This window comes from Meles meles, chromosome 4 (genome assembly GCF_922984935.1).
Source record: "Meles meles chromosome 4, mMelMel3.1 paternal haplotype, whole genome shotgun sequence".
NCBI classification, from domain to species: Eukaryota; Metazoa; Chordata; class Mammalia; order Carnivora; family Mustelidae; genus Meles; species Meles meles.
This window is the reverse complement of record NC_060069.1, coordinates 193,551-217,767: the sequence shown is the minus strand read 5'-3', so window position 1 is coordinate 217,767 and position 24,217 is coordinate 193,551.

The window sequence follows — 24,217 nt, the reverse complement described above, 5'->3', positions numbered from 1 at the left end:
GCCTGGCGTCCGCCTCCGCCGTGGTGGGCGGCCGGGGCGCCCCTGGAGGGGGCTGGCCTCTGTGGGGAAACGGACTGGTCTCTCACTCCGCGGCTAGGACGAAGCCGCGAAAGGTGCCGTTGTCGCCCGGACGGTCGGGGGACTCGTGGCGCGGGACTCAGGGTTCCCCATGGGGAGGCCCCCAGGCTCAGGCCCCTGGCAACGGAAGGCTGAGCAAGCAGGCCCGGGCCCGGGCCCGGCTTTCGGGGCTGGCCCGGCCCCAGCTGCCGGCGCCAGGGAGGGGACCCCCGGAGGCTGAGGAGCGGGAGGCGTCGGCCTCCCCGGGGCACGCCTCCCGGAGCTCCTCCTGGAGGTGCCGGACCGCGACGACCCGCGATCCCGGACAGGGCCCCGTGGGGGGCCGCCCTGCGGCCCTGTGGTGCCCGAAGTGTGTTCGCCGGGCGTTTTCCGGCCAATTCTCACGAGCGTTCTGCCCAAATCGGGATCGATTTGGGCAGAACGCTCGTGAGAATTGGCCGGCGTTGGGCAGCCCTGGTCAGCGCCCAGTTCCGCGTGCAGCAGGGCCCTTCTCGCTCGGGGCATGGCGCGGCCACCCAGAAAACGAGCCGCGACGATGGGGCGCGGCCGGCAGACGCGGCTCCGGGGAGTTTTCCCCGAGAAGAGTGGATGGAGGCGCCGTGGCCGGGCGTCCGCCTCCGCCGTGGCGGGCGGCCGGGGCGCCCCTGGAGGGGGCTGGCCTCTGTGGGGAAACGGACTGGTCTCTCACTCCGCGGCTAGGACGAAGCCGCGAAAGGTGCCGTTGTCGCCGGGACGGTCGGGGGACTCGTGGCGCGGGACTCAGGGTTCCCCATGGGGATGCCCCCAGGCTCAGGCCCCTGGCAACGGAAGGCTGAGCAAGCAGGCCCGGGCCCGGGCCCGGCTTTCCGGGCTGGTCCGGCCCCAGCTGCTGGCGCCAGGGAGGGGACCCCCGGAGGCTGAGGAGCGGGAGGCGTCGGCCTCCTCGGGGCACGCCTCCCGGAGCTCCTCCTGGCGGTGCCGGAACGCGACGACCCACGATCCCGGACAGGGCCCCGGGGGGGGGCCGCCCTGCGGCCCTGTGGTGCCCGAAGTGTGTTCGCCGGGCGTTTTCCGGCCAATTCTCACGAGCATTCTGCCCAAATCGGGATCGATTTGGGCAGAACGCTCGTGAGAATTGGCCGGCGTTGGGCAGCCCTGGTCAGCGCCCAGTTCCGCGTGCAGCAGGGCCCTTTCTCGCTCGGGGCATGGCGCAGCCACCCAGAAAACGAGCCGCGACAATGGGGCGCGGCCGGCAGCCGCGAGGCCGGGCAGTTTTCTCCGAGCAGAGTGGATGGAGGCGCCGTGGCCGGGCGTCCGCCTCCGCCGTGGCGGGCGGCCGGGGCGCCCCTGGAGGGGGCTGGCCTCTGTGGGGAAACGGACTGGTCTCTCACTGCGGCAAGGACGAAGCCGCGAAAGGTGCCGTTGTCGCTGGGACGGTCGGGGGACTCGTGGCGCGGGACTCAGGGTTCCCCATGGGGAGGCCCCCAGGCTCAGGCCCCTGGCAACGGAAGGCTGAGCAAGCAGGCCCGGGTCCGGGCCCGGCTTTCGGGGCTGGCCCGGCCCCAGCTGCCGGCGCCAGGGAGGGGACCCCCGGAGGCTGAGGAGCGGGAGGCGTCGGCCTCCCCGGGGCACGCGTCCCGGAGCTCCTCCTGGCGGTGCCGGAACGCGACGACCCGCGATCCCGGACAGGGCCCCGGGGGGGGCCGCCCTGCGGCCCTGTGGTGCCCGAAGTGTGTTCGCCGGGCGTTTTCCGGCCAATTCTCACGAGCGTTCTGCCCAAATCGGGATCGATTTGGGCAGAACGCTCGTGAGAATTGGCCGGCGTTGGGCAGCCCTGGTCAGCGCCCAGTTCCGCGTGCAGCAGGGCCCTTTCTCGCTCGGGGCATGGCGCGGCCACCCAGAAAACGAGCCGCGACGATGGGGCGCGGCCGGTAGCCGCGGCGCCGGGGAGTTTTCCCCGAGCAGAGTGAATGGAGGCGCCGTGGCCGGGCGTCCGCCTCCACCATGGCGGGCGGCCGGGGCGCCCCTGGAGGGGGCTGGCCTCTGTGGGGAAACGGACTGGTCTCTAACTCCGCGGCTAGGACGAAGCCGCGAAAGGTGCCGTTGTCGCCGGGACGGTCGGGAGACTCGTGGCGCGGGACTCAGGGTTCCCCATGGGGAGGCCCCCAGGCTCAGGCCCCTGGCAACGGAAGGCTGAGCAAGCAGGCCCAGGCCCGGGCCCGGCTTTCGGGGCTGGCCCGGCCCCAGCTGCCGGCGCCAGGGAGGGGACCCCCGGAGGCTGAGGAGCGGGAGGCGTCGGCCTCCCCGGGGCACGCGTCCCGGAGCTCCTCCTGGCGGTGCCGGAACGCGATGACCCGCGATCCCGGACAGGGCCCCGGGGGGGGCCGCCCTGCGGCCCTGTGGTGCCCGAAGTGTGTTCGCCGGGCGTTTTCCGGCCAATTCGCACGAGCGTTCTGCCCAAATCGGGATCGATTTGGGCAGAACGCTCGTGAGAATTGGCCGGCGTTGGGCAGCCCTGGTCAGCGCCCAGTTCCGCGTGCAGCAGGGCCCTTCTCGCTCGGGGCATGGCGCGGCCACCCGGAAAACGAGCCGCGACGATGGGGCGTGGCCGGCAGCCGCGGCGCCGGGGAGTATTCCCCGAGCAGAGTGGATGGAGGCGCCGTGGCCTGGCGTCCGCCTCCGCCGTGGTGGGCGGCCGGGGCGCCCCTGGAGGGGGCTGGCCTCTGTGGGGAAACGGACTGGTCTCTCACTCCGCGGCTAGGACGAAGCCGCGAAAGGTGCCGTTGTCGCCCGGACGGTCGGGGGACTCGTGGCGCGGGACTCAGGGTTCCCCATGGGGAGGCCCCCAGGCTCAGGCCCCTGGCAACGGAAGGCTGAGCAAGCAGGCCCGGGCCCGGGCCCGGCTTTCGGGGCTGGCCCGGCCCCAGCTGCCGGCGCCAGGGAGGGGACCCCCGGAGGCTGAGGAGCGGGAGGCGTCGGCCTCCCCGGGGCACGCCTCCCGGAGCTCCTCCTGGAGGTGCCGGACCGCGACGACCCGCGATCCCGGACAGGGCCCCGTGGGGGGCCGCCCTGCGGCCCTGTGGTGCCCGAAGTGTGTTCGCCGGGCGTTTTCCGGCCAATTCTCACGAGCGTTCTGCCCAAATCGGGATCGATTTGGGCAGAACGCTCGTGAGAATTGGCCGGCGTTGGGCAGCCCTGGTCAGCGCCCAGTTCCGCGTGCAGCAGGGCCCTTCTCGCTCGGGGCATGGCGCGGCCACCCAGAAAACGAGCCGCGACGATGGGGCGCGGCCGGCAGACGCGGCGCCGGGGAGTTTTCCCCGAGAAGAGTGGATGGAGGCGCCGTGGCCGGGCGTCCGCCTCCGCCGTGGCGGGCGGCCGGGGTGCCCCTGGAGGGGGCTGGCCTCTGTGGGGAAACGGACTGGTCTCTCACTCCGCGGCTAGGACGAAGCCGCGAAAGGTGCCGTTGTCGCCGGGACGGTCGGGGGACTCGTGGCGCGGGACTCAGGGTTCCCCATGGGGATGCCCCCAGGCTCAGGCCCCTGGCAACGGAAGGCTGAGCAAGCAGGCCCGGGCCCGGGCCCGGCTTTCCGGGCTGGTCCGGCCCCAGCTGCTGGCGCCAGGGAGGGGACCCCCGGAGGCTGAGGAGCGGGAGGCGTCGGCCTCCTCGGGGCACGCCTCCCGGAGCTCCTCCTGGCGGTGCCGGAACGCGACGACCCACGATCCCGGACAGGGCCCCGGGGGGGGGCCGCCCTGCGGCCGTGTGGTGCCCGAAGTGTGTTCGCCGGGCGTTTTCCGGCCAATTCTCACGAGCGTTCTGCCCAAATCGGGATCGATTTGGGCAGAACGCTCGTGAGAATTGGCCGGCGTTGGGCAGCCCTGGTCAGCGCCCAGTTCCGCGTGCAGCAGGGCCCTTTCTCGCTCGGGGCATGGCGCAGCCACCCAGAAAACGAGCCGCGACAATGGGGCGCGGCCGGCAGCCGCGAGGCCGGGCAGTTTTCCCCGAGCAGAGTGGATGGAGGCGCCGTGGCCGGGCGTCCGCCTCCGCCGTGGCGGGCGGCCGGGGCGCCCCTGGAGGGGGCTGGCCTCTGTGGTGAAACGGACTGGTCTCTCACTGCGGCAAGGACGAAGCCGCGAAAGGTGCCGTTGTCGCTGGGACGGTCGGGGGACTCGTGGCGCGGGACTCAGGGTTCCCCATGGGGAGGCCCCCAGGCTCAGGCCCCTGGCAACGGAAGGCTGAGCAAGCAGGCCCGGGTCCGGGCCCGGCTTTCGGGGCTGGCCCGGCCCCAGCTGCCGGCGCCAGGGAGGGGACCCCCGGAGGCTGAGGAGCGGGAGGCGTCGGCCTCCCCGGGGCACGCGTCCCGGAGCTCCTCCTGGCGGTGCCGGAACGCGACGACCCGCGATCCCGGACAGGGCCCCGGGGGGGGGCCGCCCTGCGACCCTGTGGTGTCCGAAGTGTGTTCGCCGGGCGTTTTCCAGCCAATTCTCACGAGCGTTCTGCCCAAATCGGGATCGATTTGGGCAGAACCCTCGTGAGAATTGGCCGGCGTTGGGCAGCCCTGGTCAGCGCCCAGTTCCGCGTGGAGCAGGGACCTTTCTCGCTCGGGGCATGGCGCGGCCACCCGGAAAACGAGCCGCGACGATGGGGCGCGGCCGGCGACCCCGGCGCCGGGGAGGTTTCCCCGAGGAGAGTGGATGGAGGCGCCGTGTCCGGGCGTCCGCCTCCGCCGTGGCGGGCGGCCGGGGCGCCCATGCAGGGGGTTGGCCTCTGTGGGGGAACGGAGTGATCTCTCACTCCACGGCTGGGACGAAGCCGCGAAAGGTGCCGTTGTCGCTGGGACGGTCGGGGGGACTCGTGACGCGGGACTCAGGGTTCCCCATGCGGAGGCCCCCAGGCTCAGGCCCCTGGCAACGGAAGGCTGAGCAAGCAGGCCTGGGCCCGGGCCCGGCTTTCGGGTCCGGCCCGTCCCGAGCTGCCCCCGCCAAGGAGGGACCCCCGGAGGCTGAGGAGCGTGAGGCGTCGGCCTCCCCGGGCCCCACATCCCGGAGCTCCTCCTGGCGGTACCGGATCGCGACGACACGCGATCCCGGGCAGGGCCCAGGGGTGTGGCCCTGCGGCCCTGTCGTGCCCAAAGTGTGTTTGCCGCCTGTTTTCCGGCCAATTCTCACGAGCGTTTTGCCCAAATCGTGATCGATTTGGTCAGAACGCTCGTGAGAATTGGCCGGCTTTCGGCAGCCCTGGTGACCGCCCAGTTCCGTGAGGCCCAGGGCCCTTTCTCTCTTGGGGCATTTCGCGGCCACCCTGACAACGAGCCGTGACGATGGGGCGCAGTCGGCGGTCCCGGCGCCGGGGAGTTTTCCCTGAGCAGAGTTGATGGAGGGGCTGTGACCGGGCGTCCGCCTTCGCCCTGGTAGGCCCCCGGGGCGCACTTGGAGCGGTCTGGCCTCTGTGGGGGAACGAATTGATCTCTCACTCGGCTGGGACGCAGCCGCGAAAGGCACCATTGTCTCTGGGACTGTGGCGGACTTGTGGCCCGGGACTCAGGATTCCCGGGGTGAGGCCCTAGGTACAGGCCCCTGGCAATGGAAGGCTGAACAAGCAGGCCTGGGTCCGGGCCCGGATTTCGTGGCAGGCCCGGCCCCAGCTGCCACCGCCAAGGTGAGACCCCCAGAATCTGTGGAGAGGGAGGCGTCTGCCTCGCCATCAGGGAGATTCTAATTAAAAGTACATTGAGATACCACCTGACACCAGTTAGAATGTCCAAAATTAGGAAGACAGGAAATAACGTTTGTTGGAGAGGATGTCGAGAAAGTGGAACCCTTTTACACTGTTGGTGAGACTGCAATTTAGTGCAGCCACTTTGGAGAACAGTGTGCAGATGATTCAAGAAATTAAAAATAGAGCTTCCCTATGACCCTGCAATTACACTGATGGGTATTTACCCCAAAGATACAGATGGAGTAAAAAGAAGAGCCATCTGTACCCCAATGTTTATTGCAGCAATGGCCACGGTCGCTAAACTGTGGAAAGAACCAAGATGCCCTTCAACGGATGAATGGATAAGGAAGATGTGATACATATACACAATGGAGTATTATGGCTCCATCAGAAAGGATGAATACCCAACTTTTGTAGCAACATGGAAGGGACTCGAAGAGATTATGCTGAGTGAAATAAGTCAAGCAGAGAGAGTCAAATATCATATGGTCTCCCTTATTTGTGGAGCATAACAAAGAACACGGAGGACATGGGGAGATGGAGAGGAGAGGGAGTTGAGGGAACCTGGAAGGGGAGATGAACCATGAGAGACTATGGACTCTGAAAAACAACCTGAGTGTTTTGGAAGGGCGGGGGTTGGGAGGTTGGGGAACCAGGTGGTGGGTAATAGGGAGGGCACGTACTGCATGGAGCACTGGGTGTGGTGCAAAAACAGTGAACACTGTTATGCTGAAAATAAACAAATAAAAAAAAGAAAATTGTACTCTTAGTCCCCGTCATCTATATCACTCATCCCTCCATCCACTTCCACTCTGGTAACCACAGAGTCGGTTTTTGTTTTGTATCTTCTTTCTCCTTTATTTATGTATGTTTGTTTCCTAAATTCCATGGAAGAGTGACATCCAAAGGCCTTTGTCTTTCTCTGACTGACTGATTTCACTTAGGATAGTATTCTCTAGCTCCATCCATGTGTCTGCAAATGGCAAGATTTCATTTTTTATGGCTGAGTAATTTCGCACTGTGTGTGTGTGTGTGTGTGTGTGTGTACATTTATCATCTCATTTATCATGTTTTCAAGAAATACTTGGATTTTTTCCATATTGTAATATTTTAATTAATGTTGCATGAAACATAGGGGCACATGTATCATTTTGATTTACTGTTCTCATATTCGTCGGGTAATCACCCGGTAGTGTGATTGCTGGATTATAAGGTAGTTCTAATATTTAACGTTTTGAGGAACAGTGATACTGTTTTCCACAGGGTCTGCCGCAGCTAGCATTCCCACCACAGTGCAAGAGGGTTCCCTTTTACCCACATCCTCCCAACATTTCTTTTCTTGTGCTGGTGCTGTTAGCCATTCTGATAGTATGAGGTAATATCTCACGGACCTTTTCATTTGGATTTTCCTGTTGATGGCTGATGTGAACATCTTCTCACGTGACTGTTGGCCATCTGTATGTCTTCTTTGGAGCAATGTCTGTTCATGTCTTCTGTCTATTTTTTAATTGGATTTTTTGTTTTTTGGTTGTTGCGTTGTATCAGTTCTACATATTTTGGACACTACCCCTTTATTGCACATGATATTTGCAAACATCTTCTCCTCTTAAGTACGTTGTATTCTATTTATTACATTTTCATTGCTGTTCTGCTGTGCGGTAAGTTTTTATATTGATGGAGCTCTAGTAGTTTATTTTTGCTTTTGTTTCCTTTGCCTTAGGAGGCATGTCTATTCAATGTATGGTTCATGTCAGAGAAGTTACTGTCTGTGCCCTCTTGTAGGATTTTTATGATTTAAGGTCTCACATTGAGGTCTTGAAACTGTTTTGAGTTTATTTGTCCATATGGTGTAAGAAAGCAGTCTAATTTCATTGTTTTGTGCATAGCTGTTCAGTTTTCCCAACACCATTTGTTGTAGAAACTGTCCTTTTCCCTTTTAATAGTTTTGCCTGTTTTGCAGAAGATTAATTGGGCACGTGATTGTGGGCTGATGTCTGAGCTTCTATTCCGTTTCCTTGGTCACTGTGTGTATTTTTTTTTTTTTTTTTTTGCCAGTCCCATACTGTGAGGATGAACGCAGCTTTGTAGTATAATTTGAAATATGGAATTGTGATGCCTCCAGCTTTGTTTTTCTTCATAACATTGTGCTGGTTGTTCAGTATTTTTGTGATTCCATACAAAGTGTTAGGGTAGTTTATTTGAGTTCTTTCATTTTTTATTTGAATTCAATGAGCCAACTTATCATACATCATTATTTTCAGATGTAGTGTTAAATAATATATCAGATGTGTATTGCATCACGTGCCCTCCTTAATGCCCATCACCCCAGTTACCCCCCCACCCGCCATCCAGCAACCCTCAGTTGGTTGCTATAGTTAAGAGTCTATCATGGTTTTTTCCCCATCTCTGATGACTTCCCATTCTGTTTCCCCTTCCTTTGCCTACGGTTCTCTGCCCTGTTTCTGATATTTCACATATGAGTGAAACCCTATGATAATTGTGTTTCTTTCATGGACATATTTTACTCAGCATAATATCTTCCAGACCCATCCAGGTTGATGTGATGGTAAGTATTCATCCTTTCTGATGGCTGAGGAATATTCCTTTGAATATATGAACCACATCTTCTTTATCCATTCCTCTGTCCATAGATATCTGGGTTCTTTCCATAGTTTATCTAGATTGGATATTGTTGCGATGAACACTGAGGTGCAGGTGCCAGTTCTTTCCCCTACATCTCTATTTTTGTGGTAAAAGCCCTGTAGTGAAATTGCTGTGTTTTAGGGTAACTTTACTTTTAACTTCTTGAGGAAACCCCGTACTGTTTTCCAGAGTGGATATAACAGTCTGCATTCCAACCAGGAGTGTAGGAGGGTTCTCCATTCTCTGCATCCTCACCAATATTTGTGGTTTCATGTCCTGTTAACTTTAGACATTCTGCCTGGTGTGATAGGACACCTCAATGTGGTTTAGATTTGCATTTCCCAGAAGCCATGTGATATAGAACATTTATGTATATATCTGTTGGTCACATGCGTGTCATCATTGGAGAAATATCTGTTCATATTTTCGCCCATGTCTAGACCTTCCGTTGGATTAAGGCCCAGAAGCCTAGAAGATACAATCAGCCAGAACTTTGGAGATTTTCACAAGGTCTGAGATACAATGGAGATTTAGGGTGTGTATCAAGCTCAGGGATTGTCTTCAGAGCGTGGATGGAAGTGTAGGTTCACTGACATTGTCTCAGGTTTGCATTCAGATGTCTCATGCTCTGAATCCAGTCTGGAGTAAAAAAAGGAGTTTCCTTTTGTGTGGCGGGCTGATCCTCTGGTTTTGCTAAAGTGTTCCCAATACCCGGGGCTTGGGATCCAGGCCTCTACAGATGGACCTCTCAGAACTCCAAATAGGGTTAGGGTTAGGACCTAGGAAAATGGAAGGTCTGAATTGCCAACCGTGTGGTGAGCGTCCTGGAGGGCTGAGTTGAGGACATGGGTCAGGGTGAGTGTCCGGCTCAGGGTTTCAATCCATGAGCCCTTGAATGTGGGAGTTCACTGGGATGGAAACAGATGGGCCTTCATATTTATACTGACCTATATACTTACTGGAGTCCATTATGGAAAGATTTCCATCTGGGTGTGAGGCTGAGTCCTGTGGTATTGCTCAGGCATCCCCAAATCCTAGGGCTTTGGAGCCCACCCTTATGGGACGGAGACATGAGAACCCAAGCTAGGGATAGAGTTAGGGCCAAAGGACATTGCAGGCCCAAACAGCTGACAGTGTGTGTGGTTCCTAGAGGCTGGAATGAAGGATGAGTGTTCTGGTTCTGGTCAGGCACAGGGTTTGTGACCTAGAGGCCACTGAAATTGGGGGTTTGCTGGTATAGGCTCAGATGGGCAGGCATTTTATCCTGCTTTGAATACTTTCTAGAGGTCTACATGGCACGCTTTCCTCCTGTGGTATGGCTAAGGTGACCCCAGTCCGTGGGGTAGGGAGCCAGACCCCTAGGAATTGAATGCTCAGAACACAAACTAAGCTTCAGTTAGGGGTTAGGAGCATGGCAGGCCCAATCTGATGGTGGTGTGGCAAGCTATCCAGAGGTCTGAGTACAGAGGGATGGATAGAGTAAGTGTCAGGTTCAGGTTTGTGTCCAGCTGCTGACTCTGGGTGAACTCAGTGGTGCGTGGCAGATTTCTCCTGCTCAGAATCCTTTGCAGAGTCCCAAATGGTATGGTTTCCTTCTGGGTGGCAGGCAGAGATCTCAAATCTTGCTCAGGGGTCCCCATCCGTGGGACTTGGGTGCCAGTCCTCTGGGGACAGAGCATGAAACCCCAACCTAGGGTTAGGGCTAGGTCCCAGCAACATGACAGGCCTGATTTGCTGGTGCTGTGCAGAGCTCTCACGGGGACTGAGTAGAGAACATGGGTCAGTCTGAGTCAGGCTCCGGGTTGGTGGCCCTGGGGGGAAAGGCAGATTTCTCCTGCTCTCAGTCCTTGGCAGAGTTCCAATTCTACTGTTTCCTTCTGGGTTGAAGACAGAGTCCTCTGGCATTTCTCAGGGGTCCCACATATGTGGGGCTTTGGTACCTGTATTCTTGGGACACAAGACAGAAAATGTACCTAAGTTTTGGTTAGGGCTGAGGGTCATGTCAGTCTCAATAGGCCACCCTGAGAGGAGTGACCTGGGGAGCAGAGTTGAGGACGTGGGTCAGTGTGAGTGTTAAGATCCAGGTGTGAACGGGGGGTGCTGAAAGTGGGATAGCCTCAGGGGGCCAAGAAATATTCTGGTATAGTTCAGGTGTAACCCATCAGCGGAGCTTTGGTGTCAATCATCAGAGGACAGAAGACTGAAAACACAACCTAGGGCTTGGAAAAGAGCACAGGGGCATGGCTGGCCTGATCTGCTGGTGCCGAGGCTAGATGTCTGGGGTACTGAGTTGAGGGCCATGGTCAGGTGGTGCATTACGATCTGGGTTTGTGCCTGGGGGGTGGCCGAAGGTGGAGGTGGCTTCAGGGAGCATGAAGATTTCTCCCGTTCCGATGGTTCTGTGCAGCTCCAAACAGAACGGTTTCCTCCCGGGTGGCAGACAGAGCACTGGGTTGTGGCTCAGGGGTCCAAATATGGAGGAATTGGGGGACCAGCCTCTGGGGATGAAGACTGAAAATGCAACCTAGGCTTAAGGTTAGGGTCAGGGGCATGGCAGGCCCAATTTGCTGGCACTGAGAAGGGATCCCAGGGGGATGAATTGAGGGCAGAGGTCCGGTGGCATGAGAGGGTCCAGGTTTGTGGTCAGGGGACCGCTGAAGGAGGGGGTTGTGCTCAGGGAGGCATGCAGTTTCTCCCACTCTGAGTGTTCTACTCAGTTTCAAATGGCACGGTTTCCTCCTGGGTGGTAGGCAGGCTGAGTGCCAGCCTCCACATTTGTGGCCCAATAGTGCGCAGAGGGTGGGGGATAGCCTCAGGTGAACCGTGCAGGTTTCTCCCGCTCTGAGGATTCGACACAGCTCCAAACAGCATGGTTTCCTCCTGCATGGTGGACAGAGTCCTGAGGTGTCACTCAGGATTCTTTAATCTTGGGGTCTTGGGGTCAGGACTCTTGGGGATGATACCTGAAAACCAAAATTAGGGATAGGGTTAAGGCCTAGGGCCATGGTAGACCTGATATGCCAGTGCAGAGGCAGGTGCCCTGGTGCGCTGAGTTGAGTTCGGGTGTCAGACGGGGCATTAGCCTCTGGGTGTGTGTCCAGACATTCGCATAACCTGGGGGTGACTTCAGGGGTGCATGGAAGTTTCTCCAGCTCTGAGGGTTCAGCGCAGCTCCAAACAGCACAGCGGTGCCCTGCGTGGCAGGCAGATTCCCAGCATGAGTATCAGGCATCCTCAATCCTTGTGACGCAGTATGTGGTCTATTCTGGAGAAGGTTCCATGTGCACTTGAGAAGAATGTGCATTCTGTTGTTTTAGGGTGGAATGTTCTGTATATGTCTATGAGGTCCGTCTGGTCCAATGTTTCATTCAATGCTCTTATTTCTTTTTTAATTTTCTGCTTCGATGATCTGTCTATTTTTGAGAGAGGCGTATGAAGATCTCCTACTATTATTGTATTCATATCAATATGACTCTTTATCTTGATTAATAGTTTTCTTATGGAATTGGGAGCTCCCATATTGGGGGCATAGATATTCACAATTGTTAGATCATCTTGGCGGATAGTCCCTTTAAGAATTATGGAGTGTCCTTCTGTATCTCTGACTACAGTCTTTAGTTTAAAATCTAATTTATCTGATATGAGAATCGCTACCCCGGCCTTCTTTTGAGGCCCATTGGCATGAAAGATGCTTCTCCATCCGTTCACTTTCAGTCTGGGTGTATCCTTAGGTTCAAAATGGGTCTCTTGTAGACAACATATGGATGGGTCCTGTCGTTTTATCCAATCTGCAACCCTGTGTCGTTTTATGGGCGCATTTAGGCCATTCACATTGAGAGTGATTATTGAGAGATAGGTTTTGATTCATGTCATGTTGCCTTTGAAGTCTTTCTGTCTGTAGATTGTTTCTATATTTCTGTTCAATGATATTCTTAGGATTTTTTCTCTTTTATAGGACCCCGCTTAATATTTCCTGCAGTGTCGGCTTGGTGGTTGCATAGTCTTTTAAGCCTTGCCGGTCTTGGAAACTCTTTATCTCTCCATCCATTTTAAATGTCAGTCTTGCCGGATAGAGTATTCTTGGTTGCATGTTCTTCTCATTTAGTACTCTGAATATATTTTGCCAGCCCTTCCTGGCTTGCCAGGTCTCTGTGAAAAGGTCTGACGTTATTCTAATGGGCTTGGATGCCCACTCTCACCACTCTTGTTCAACATAGTATTAGAAGTCCTAGCAACGGCAATCAGACAACAAAGAGAAATAAAAGGTATCCAAATTGGCAAGGAAGAAGTCAAACTCTCTCTCTTCGCAGATGACATGATTTTTTATATGGAAAACCCCAAAGACTCCACCCCCAAACTACTAGACTCATACAGCAATTCAGTAACGTGGCAGGATACAAAGTCAATGTACAGAAATCAGTGGCTTTCTTATACACTAACAATGAAAATACAGAAAGGGAAATTAGAGAATCGATTCCATTTACTAGAGCACCAAGAACCATAAGATATCTGGGAATAAACCTAACCAAAGAGGTAAAGGACCTGTACTCGAGGAACTACAGAACACTCATGAAAGAAATTGAAGAAGACCCAAAAAGATGGAAGACAATTCCATGCTCTTGGATTGGAAGAATAAACATTGTTAAAATGTTTATACTGCCTAGAGCAATCTATGCTTTTAATGCCATTCCGATCAAAATTCCACCGGTATTTTTCAAAGAGCTGGAGCCAATAATCCTAAAATTTGTATGGAATCAGAAGAGACCCCGAATTGCTAAGGAAATGTTGAAAAACAAAAACAAAACTGGCGGCATCACGTTACCCGATTTCAAGCTTTACTACAAAGCTGCGATCACCAAGACAGCGTGGTCCTGGCATAAAAACAGACACATAGACCAGTGGAACAGAGTGGAGAGCCCAGATATGGACCCTCAACTCCACGGTGAAATAATCTTCGACAAAACAGGAAAAAATATTCAATGGAAAAAAAGACAGTCTCTTCAATCAATGGTGCTGGGAAAACTGGACAGCTATATGTAGAATAATGAAACTCAACCATTCTCTTACACTCGAAATGGATAAAAGACCTCATCATGAGACAGGAATCCATCAGAATCCTAGAGGAGAACATAGGCAGTAACCTCTTCGATATCAGCCACAGCAACTTCTTTCAAGATATGTCTCCAAAGGCCAAGGAAACAAAAGCAAAAATGAACTTTTGGCACTTCATCAAGATCAAAAGCTTCTGCACAGCAAAGGAAACAGTCCACCAAACAAAAAGGCAACCCACGGAATGGGAGAAGATATTTGCAAATGACAGTACAGACAAAAGGTTGATATCCAGGATCTAGAAAGAACTTCTCAAACTCAACACACACAAAACAGATAATCATATCCAAAAATGGGCAGAAGATATGAACAGACACTTCTCCAACGAAGACATACAAATGGCTATCAGACACATGAAAAAATGTTCATCATCACTAGCCATCAGGGAGATTCAAATGAAAACCACATTGAGATACCACCTGACACCAGTTAGAATGGCCAAAATTAGCAAGACAGGAAACAACGATTGTTGGAGAGGATGTGGAGAAAGGGGAACCCTCTTACACTGTTGGTGGGAATGCAAGTTGGTGCAGCCACTTTGGAGAACAGTGTGGAGATTCCTCAAGAAATTAAGAATAGAGCTTCCCTATGACCCTGCAATTGCACTGCTGGGTATTTACCCCAAAGATACAGATGGAGTGAAAAGAAGGGCCATCTGTACCCCAATGTTTATTGTAGCAATGGCTATGCTCACCAAACTGTGGAAAGAACCAAGATGCCCTTCAACGGATGAATGGATAAGGAAGATGTGGTCCATATACGCAATGGAGTATTATGCCTCCATCAGAAAGGATGAATACCCAACTTTTGTAGCAACATGGACGGGACTGGAAGAAATTATGCTGAGCGAAATAAGTCAAGCAGAGAGAGAGTCATGTATCATATGGTCTCACTTATTTGTGGAGCATAGCAAATAACACGGAGGACATAGGGAGATGGAGAGGAGAGGGAGTTGAGAGAAACTGGAAGGGGAGATGAACCATGAGAGACTATGGACTCTGAAAAACAACCAGAGGGTTTTGGAGGGGCAGGGTGGGGTGGGAGTTTGAGGAATCAGGTGGTGGTTAATAGGGAGGGCACGTACTGCATGGAGCACTGGGTGTGATGCCAAAACAATGAACACTGTTATGCTGTAAATAAACAAATAAAAAAAAAAATGAGTCTATGGAAGGCCCGGCAGTGCCAGTTCACGCCACTGGAGGGAGTGGTGAGCAGTGGTGTGAGATACCCTGGAAGGCATGGCGATGCTGCTTGCCACCACTGGAGGCAGCGGCGAGCTGCCATGGGAAACACACCTGAAGAGGAGTCAGTGCAGCTTGCTGGCTCTGAAGGCAGGGCGGAGGTGCCCGGTGAGAGACCCTGAAACGTGAGGCACTACAGCTTGTTTTTACAGGACGGAGTGGTGAGCTGTATAGTCTCTGTTTCTCCAGGCTCAAGGGTGGTGGTAAGAATTGATGGAGCCTGTCCCCCACTCAGCATTGTGCCCTCTTTCCCCAGGTTTGCTGGTAATGTGCTGTCAGGATGGTTCAGGAGGGTCCTCCCAGTTGGGCTCTGGAGCCAGGGGAACCAAACCCGACTCATGGTGCATTTGGAACCGAGGAGCTGAGTGTTTGTTTGGAAAAGTATGTTTGTTTCTCCAAAAAGGACAAGGGCATTGGCCAGCTTGAGAGGGAAGTGAATGACCAGTTAAGAAACAAGCCTGTGTCTCTCCTTCTCCCAGGAATCAGAGCAGGTGTGCAGGCTTTAGGTGGGAGACGCCTGCTTATCTGCACCTGACAACCCTTCTTCACTCTGGCTCCATGAGACCTGAAGTTTGGAAGTCAGCGTCTGAGTCAGTCATGCAGCTTGTCCCAGGACGTCAGTGTTCAGAGAAAACAGCAGGCCCGTGGGTCACAATGTCACATCCATGCCAGGATGGCAGGTAAAAATTCCCTTTCACCCCAAATTTCCTGGGCTTTTCTCTTGTCTCCAGTGGAGCTCACAAATGGCACACTGAACCAGCTGTAAGCAATCTCGTGCGGGTGCCAGAGCTCCTGAGTTTCTCTGCAGGGAGCACCTGGCAGGGATCTCATTTTCTCTGTTTATTTCTGGCTTACAAAGGTATTTGGAACATCTCTTTCCTAGGAAATCCCTTGGATTCGAAAGGGAATGTGAGATTGACTTGGTGTGCCTTTTGAACATAGAAAGTATTCCTTCACCGAACAGTGTTTACTCCACTGGGCCTAGACTCTGGTGGAACGGCTGGCATCTAGAGTGAGGTGGCTGTTTGTGGTCAGATAGAGACTTGGATGATGGCTTCTTCTTTGTCCAAGGTGATGTATCCTAATGGATTCGTCTTTGAATCCAAAGAGTTCCAATGAGGGCAGAGGGAAAATTCAAAATGATTCCAAGGAGTCTTGGACAATTTAAAAGGGATGCTTGTCTTCCTAGGTTCACTCAAACGGCTATATATGGTTGGACATGCTGTATTTTCTCTGCAGTTTCATGGGTAGTGAAGTCAGAAGGAGAGTCTTTGGGAATTTCCCTGGATAAAGGCACTCTGTTGGCTTCAAGGGACTTGGTGTCAGGAACCCTGGGCTGAATTTCTGTGGCTGCTTTCCTGATGCTCAGTGAGTCAGGTTTTCCCACAGGTTTTATATTTCCTCCTTAGGAAATTGCTGGCAGGGAATGTTCTGTTTAAAGTGGAACCCTCGGGGGCACCTGTGTGGCTCAGTGGGTTAAGCCACTGCCTTCGGCTCAGGTCATGGTCTCAGGGTCCTGAGATTGAGCCCCGCATTGGGCTCTCTGCTCAGCGGGGACTCTGCTTCGTCCTCTCTCTCTGCCTGCCTCTCTGCCTACTTGTGACCTCTGTCAAATAAATAAATAAAATCTAAAAAAAAAAAAACCAACCCAAATCCGGGACCCTCCTACATTGTTGGTGGGCCTGCGTGTTGTTGCAGCCACTCTTGGAAAGAATACAGTCTGTCCTCCAAAAGCTAAGAACTGAACAACAGTAGGATCCAGCAATTGCCCTCCTAGTTATTTCCCTAAAGGGCACAAAAATGCACATTCAGTGGGGTATAAGCACCGTGATATTTACAGCAGCATTTTCAACCATTGTAAAACAATGGAGGGAGACCAAATGTCCATTCACTGATGAGTGATATATATATATATCACTCGTATATATCATATGTGTGTGTGTGTGTGTATGTGTATTCATTCTCCCACATCTTCTTAATGGAATAGGATCCAGGTTCAAAAAGGATGAAATCTTACCATCTGCAAGGATGTGGATGGATCTACAGTGGATTTAGCTAAGTAAAATCAGTAAGAAAAGACCAATAGCCTATATCTTGACCTCTATGGAATTTCAGAAAGAAAACAGATGAACATAGTGAGGAGAGAAAGGCCAATGAGGAAACAGACTCTAACCTAGAGCAAAATCAAGGGTTGCTAGGGGGCAGGGGTGTGGGGCGAAGGGTTAAGTGGGTGACAGCTATTAGGGAGAGTACTTGTTGTGATGAGCTCTGGGTGTTCTATGCAGGTGAGGAATCACAAAATCCTACCCCTGAAGGAGAGGAATGAACATTGCATGGAAACGAATTGGAATTGAAGTCAATGAAGAAAAGAAGACCATGTTCTACTTCATGAAGACTGAGGTAAAACTGGAATGACTTTTGCTCTCCTGTTCTGTAGCTGTTCATTATGAAACACTCTCTGGCAGGATACACTAGTTTCCTATTGCATAAGGAGCCCTCAGAAAGTTGCCATGAAAGAATTAGATCTCAGAGCATGTACATGTTCCATTGATATGTTACTTTCAGTTTGCCCAGGTGCAAAGGTAAGTGGAGAGAAATAGGGCTGAAGAGGAAAGGAGGTATTAAGCATTCAAGAGGTAGCCTTCCCCTTTCTTATGAATGCCTGGGCCAGTGTAAATTGGGAAGAAGGAGGGGGGATCCCAGAGCTTTGCCGCAGACAGGGGAGTTCTAGGTCTGCCTAGAGCTGGTGGTGTCCATGAGCAGAGCTGCGCTAGTGGCGTGGCAGGCCCGAACTGCTGGTGTTGAGGTGAGTTCCCCAAGGAGCTGAGTTGAGAATGGGGGTCAGGTGGTGAATCAGGCTCTGGGTTTGTGGCCAGGGGCCTGCAGAATGTGGGGGAGTCCTAATGGGGTCATGCAGGTTTCTCTGGCTCTGAGGGTTCTGCACAGCTCCAAAGGGACAAGATTCCTGCTGGGTTGCAGGGGGACTCCTACAGTGTGGCTCCAAGTTTACCAATCTAGAGGGCTTGGTGGATAGGCCCCTGGGGAAGGAAGCCTGAAAATGCAACATAGGGTTAAGGGTAATGGGCTGGGCAGGACAGGCCTGATCAGCTGACACAGAGGTGAGATACCCTCAGAATTGAGTTGAGGAAATGCATCCTGCAATGCAGAAGAGTCAGGGTTTCTGGCCAGAGGGACGGCTGATCGTGGGGGTGGCTTTAGAGGGGCATGCTGGTTTCTCCCTCTCTGAGGAAACTTTGGAGCTCCAAATGTCATGGCTTCCCCCTGCATGGCATTCAGGTTTCTGCCTTGTTACAGGGGGGTCCTGAATCTGGGGAGTTTGGGGGCCAGGCCTCTTGGGATGGAAGCCCGAAATCAGAAACTAGAGCTACGGTAAGGGCGTAAGGGCATGGCATGCTCAATCTGCTACTGCTGAGGTGGGCTCCCTGGTGGGCTGACTTCAGGGTGGGTATCAGGTGGCATGTCAGACTCAGAGTTTGTGTCCAGGGATGCCACAGAAGCTGGGCGTGACCTCAGGGTTGCATGCAGGTTTCTCCTACCCTGAGGGTTCTGCAGAGCTCCAAATGGCATGGTTTCCTCCTGTGTGGCAGACGCAGTCCTGGGGTGTCACTGAGGAATCCTTAATCTCTACTGGCATGAATCTCGGAGGTGCCCAATCTGGCGGGCTTGGGGGACAGGCCTCTGTTCATGAAAGCCTGTACACCCCACCTCGGTTTATGGTTAGGGCCGAAGGGCATGGCAGGTCCGATGTGCCGGTGCTGATGCGGGCTCCCCTAAGGGTCGAGTTGAGGGCATAGATCTGGCATCGCAGGAGAATCTGGTTTTATGGCCATGGGGGTGACTCATGGTGGGGTGACATTACGGGGGTTTGCAGGTTTCTCCCCGTCTGAGTGTTCAGTGCAGCTCTAAACCACAAGTTTTCCTCATGAGTGCCAGGTGGAGTCCCGTGGTGGCGCTCAGTAGACCTTAATCTGGGGGGACATGGGAGGCAGGCCCCCTGGGATGGAAGCCTGAAAACCTAAAGAGGGGTTCTGGTAAGGGCCTAGGGGCATGGTGGCCCGATCTGCTTATGTTGAGGTGGGGCGCCCTAGGGTCTGAATTTATGGCATGCGTCCGGCAGCTCAGCAGAATCTGGTTTATGGCCGGGGGGACGGGTGCAGATGATGGGAGTGCCTTTAGAGGGGCAAGTTTCTCCCCCTCTGAGGGTTCAGCACAACTCCAAGGCACAGGTTCCTACTGTGTGGCAAGCGGAGTCCTGAGGTGTATGTCAAGATTCCTTAATCCAGGGGATTTTGTTGCCTGGACCCTCAGCATGGAAGACTGAACACCCAAACTTGTGTTAGGGTTAGGGCCTAGGGGCAATGGCAGGCCCGATCTGCCAGTGCTGAGGCGGGATCCCGTATGGGCTGAGTTGAGGGTATGAATTTGGTGGCGGGATGGAATCCAGCTCTATGGCCAGAGTGGCTGTTGATTATTGGGGTGGCTTTAGGGTGGCATGAAAGTTTCTCCCCATCTGAGGGTTCATTGCAGCTCCAAACCACAAGGTTTCCACTTGTGTGACAGGCTGTGTCCTGTGGTGTTGCTCAGAAGTCCTTAATCTGGGGGGCGTGGGGGCCAGGCCTCTTGGGATGGAAGCCTGAAAATCCAAACTAGGGTTAGGGTTAAGGCTTAGGGACATGGCAGGCCCGATCTGCTGCAATTGAGGGGGTCTCCTGGATAGGCCGAATGGAGGGTGGGAATCAGGCAGGAAATGAGGTCTGTGTTTGTGTTTGTGGGGGCAAAGAAGCTAGTGGTGTTCTTGGGGGGCATGCAGCTTTCTCCTGCTCTGAGGTTCCTGCACAGTTCCAAATGGCACCATTTTGCCGTAGGAGGCTGGAGGAGTGCTGGCGGGAGTCTCAGTCATCCCCAGTCTGATGGGCTTGGGGTACAGGCCTCTGGGCACGGAAGGCTGTATACCCCACCTAGGGTTAGGGTTAGGGTCTAGGGTCATGGCGGGCCCAATCTGCCGGGGCTGAGATGGGCTCCCCTCAGGGCTGAGTTGAGGGCATGTGTCCGGTAGCTTCATAGAAAACAGCTTTCTGGCCTGGGGTGCCGCAAATTGTGCGGATAGCTTTACGGGGGCTTGAAGGTTTCTCACCCTCTGAGTATTCAGCAGCTCCAAACTGCAAGGTTTCATCCTGCGTGGCTGTTGGAGTGCTGCAATGTCACTCAGGGGTCCTTAATCCAGGGGGCCTGGAGGCTAGGCATCTTGGGATGGAAGCCTGGAAACTCAAACTAAGGTTGAGGTCTTGGGGTGCGACAGGCCCAATCTGCCAGTGCTGAGGCGGACTCCCCGGTGGCCTGAGTTGAGGGTCGGTGATAGGTGGCTAGTGTGAATCTGGGTTTGTGTTCAGGAGGGGCTCAGATGCTGGGGCTTGCCTTGGGGGCATGAAGTTATCTTTTGCTCTGAGGTCTAAGTAGCTCCAAATGGCACTGTAACAGCATAGGCAGCCTCCAGACTGCCAGAGTGAGTCTCATGCATCCACAATCTGGCGGGTTTGGGGGCTAGGCCTCTGGGTACGGAAGACTGTACACCCAACCTAGGGTTAGGGTTAAGGCCTAGGGGCATGGCAGTTCTGATATGCTGCTGATATGCTGTGTTGAGGCGGGCTCCCTCAGGGCTGAGTGGATGACATGCCTCTGGCGTTGTGGCAGAACCTGGCATTATGTCTGGGGCATTTCCAATGGCGGGTGTGTTTAGGTGCTCATGCACTTTTCTTTCTGGAGGGCAGGCAGAGTCCTGTGTTGTGACTTTGGAATCCCCAGTCTGGAGGGTTAGGGTTAGGGATAGAGGTTCGGAGAGTGTTAGGGTTAGTTGTTAGGGTTTAGGGTTAGGGTTAGGGTTAGGGTTAGGAGTTAGGGGATAGGGTTAGAGGTAAGGTTTAGGGTTAGGCTTAGGGTTAGGCGTATGTCTTAGGGACAAGGCATGTCAGATCTGCCAACACAGATATGGACTCACCCAAGGGCTGTGTTGAGGGCGGGACTCAGGAGTCTCCTCAGGCCCTGGATTTTTGGACTGGAGGGGTAAAGAAGTTGGGAATCGCCTCTGGGGAGCATGATGGTTTCTACTGCTCCGAGGTTGTTATGTTAGGTTTAGAGGTTAGGGTTAGGTTTTGTGGTTAGGGTTAGTGTTAAGATTAGTGTTAAGGTGGGGCACCTGGGTGGCTCAGTTGGTTAAAGCCTCTGCCTTCCGCTCAGGTCATGATCTCAGGGTCCTGGGATGGAGCCCCACATCAGGCTCTCTGCTCAGCGGGGAGCGTGCTTCGTCCTCTCTGTGCCTTCTTCTGATCTGTCTCTGTCAAAGAAATGAATAAAATCTTAAAAAAAATAAAAAGATTAGGGTTAGGGTTATGTCTTAGGGACAAGGCATGTTGGATCTGGTAACACTTATATGGGCTCACCCAAGGGGTGAGTTGAAGGCGGGACTCAGGAGGCTCCTTAGGCCCTGGGTTTTTTTCCTAGAAGGTAAAGATGGTGGGAATGGCCTCAGGGGAGTATGCTGGTTTCTAGGGCTCTGAGAGTGTTAGATAGCACTAAATGAAATGGTTTATTTCATTTATTCTCCTGGCTGAGAGGCTGAGTCCTGCCATCAGTCTGATGATCCTATCCACTGGGATGGAATTGGGTATCAGGCCTCTGGGGTCCAGAGCCTGACCACCTGAGCTAGGGTATTAGGGTTTGGTCCTGGGAGCATGGCAGGCCTGAGGTGCCAGTGCGGACTCAGGCTCTCCGGAGGGCTGAGTTGAGGGTATTGCTCTGGTGGCCCATCAGGCACTGGGCGGTGGTGTGTGGGTCCTCGGAAGGTGTGGGTGTCTTTAGGGGGCATGGAGGTTTCTCCGGCCAGGAGCGTACTGCACAGGGCCATGTGGGCCATTTTCCTTGTGGGTGGCAGCCGGAGTCCAGCATTGCAAATACAGGGTCCCCAGTCTGGACGGCTAGGGAGCCAGGCCTCTGTGGATCGAAGCATAAACACCCATCCTAGCATTATGGTTAAGTCTTTGGGGCATGGTAACCCCGATCTGCCGGTGCTGTGGTGACCCATCCTGATGCCTGAGTTGAGGCTATGTCTGCAGGACATTGAGACTCTGGTTCCCGGTCCTTGGGAGGGTCCAGAAGTGCTTTGGCCTCAGGGAGACTTGCAGGCTTCTCCTGCTCTGTGGCTTCAGCCCATTTCTAAACGGCACGGTTCATGCTGGGACCATGTGCAATTATGGGGTGCAACACAGGGGTCCCCTATCTGGGGTTTTGAGGACCAGTTGTGGGAGGATGATGCCTGAGCACGAACCTGGGCTAGGGTTAGTATTAGGATTAGGGTTAAGGTTATGTCTTAGGGACAAGGCATGTCGGATATGCAAGCACAGATATCAGCTCACCCAAGGGCTGAGTTGAGGGTGGGACTCAGGAGGCTCCTCGGGCACTGGGGTTTTGGGCTGTATGGGCAAAGATGTTGGAAATCGCCTCAGGGGAGCATGCCAGTTTCTACAATTCTCAGGGCATTAGATAGCACGAAATGAAAGGTCACCTTCTGGCTGAGAGGGTGAGTCCTGCTGTGAGGGTTAGGTTGTAGGGGCATTGCAGCCCCAATCTGCTGGCGCTGTGGTGGCCCATCCCAATGCTTGAGTTCAGAGCGTGTGTCTGCAGGACCATGAGACTCCTGGTTCTTGGTCTTTGGGGGCGCTGGAAGTGGGGTGGCCTCAGGGAGACATTCAAATTTATCCCGCTCTGTGGGTTCAGCACAATTCTAAACAGCATGGTTTCCTCCTGGTGTCAGGTTCAATGATGGGGTATCGCTCACGGGTCCCCCATCTGGGGCCTTGGGGACCAGGAGTCAGAGTATGGACGCCTGAACACACAACCTGGGCTAGGTTTAGTATTATGGTTAGTGTTAGGCTTAGGGACAGGGCATGTAGGATCTGCTAGCACAGATACGGGCTCACCCAAGGGCTGAGTTGAGGGCAGGACTCAGGAGGCTCCTCAGGCCCTGGGTTCTTGGCCTGGAGGAGCAAAGCTGGTGGGAATGGCCTCAAGGGAGAATGGCTGGTTGCTACTGCTCTGAGGGTGTGAGAGAACACCAAATGAAAAGGTCTCCTCCTGGCTGAGAACTGAGTCCTGCCGACAGTCTGATGCTCAACCCATGGGAGGAATTGGGTGTCAGGCCTCTGGGTCCAATGCCTGAACACCCAACCTAGTGTTAGGGTTTCATCCTGGGAGAATGGCAGGCCTGCCAGTGCGGCTCAGGTTCTCCGGAGGGCTGAGTTGAGGGCATTGCTCTGGTGGCCTGTCAGGCTCTGGGTTTGTGGTGTGGCATTTCTTGGAAGGCGTGGGTGGCTTTAGGGGGCATGGAGGATTCTGTGGCCAGGAGCATACTGCACAGGATCATATGGTCCAGTTTCATCGTGGGTGGCAGCCAGAGTCCTGCATTGGGAATCCAGGGTCCCCAGTCTGGAGGGCTAGGGGTCCAGTCCTCAGGGGACAGAAGCCTGACACCCAACCTAGGGTTAGTTTAGGGTTGTAAGGGCATGGCAGCCCCGATCTGATGGCGCTGTGGTGATGCTTCCCAATGCCTGAGTTGAGGGCGCGAGTCTGTAGCACTGTGAGAGTCCTGGTTCCTGGTCCTTGGGTGTGCCAGAAGTGGCAGTGGCCTTTGGGAGGCATGCAGGTTTCTCCCGCTCTGCGGGTTCAACACATTTCTAAAGGGCAGGGTTTCCTCCTGGGATCAGGCGCAATTATGGGGTGCAGCTCAGGGGTCCCTCATCTGGCCGTTTGGGGGACCAGGCTATGGAGGAGGGATGCCTGAACACACAACCTGGGCTAGAGTTAGTATTAGGGTTAGGCTTAGCATTAAGGTTATGTCTTAGGGAGAAGGCATGTGGGATCTGCCAGCACAGATATTGGCTCACTCAAGGGCTGAGTTGAGGGCAGGGCTCCGGAGGCTTCTCAGGCCCTGGGTTTTTGGCCTGGAGGTGCAAAGATGGCGGGAATGGCCTCAGGGAAGCTTGGCCGGTTCCTAGGGCTCTGAGGGTGTTGGAGAGCACCAAATGGAATCTCCTGCTGGTTGAGAAGCTGAGTCATGCCATCAGTTTGATGCTCCCACCCATGGGTGGAATTGGGTGTCAGGGTTCTAGAACCTGAACACCCAACCTAGGCTTAGGGTTTGGTCCTGGGAGAATGGCAGGCCTGATGTGCCAGCACGGACTCAGGCTCTCTGGAGGGCTGGGCTGAGGGCATTGTTCTGGCGGCCTGTAAGGCTAAGGAATTGTGGTGTGGGGGTGCTCAGAAGGTGTGGTTGGCTTTAGGGGTCATGGAGGTTTCTCCGGCAAGGAGCGTTCTGCAAAGGTCCATGTGGTCAAGTTTCATCATGGGTGGCAGCCAGAGTCCTACGTTGGGAATATGG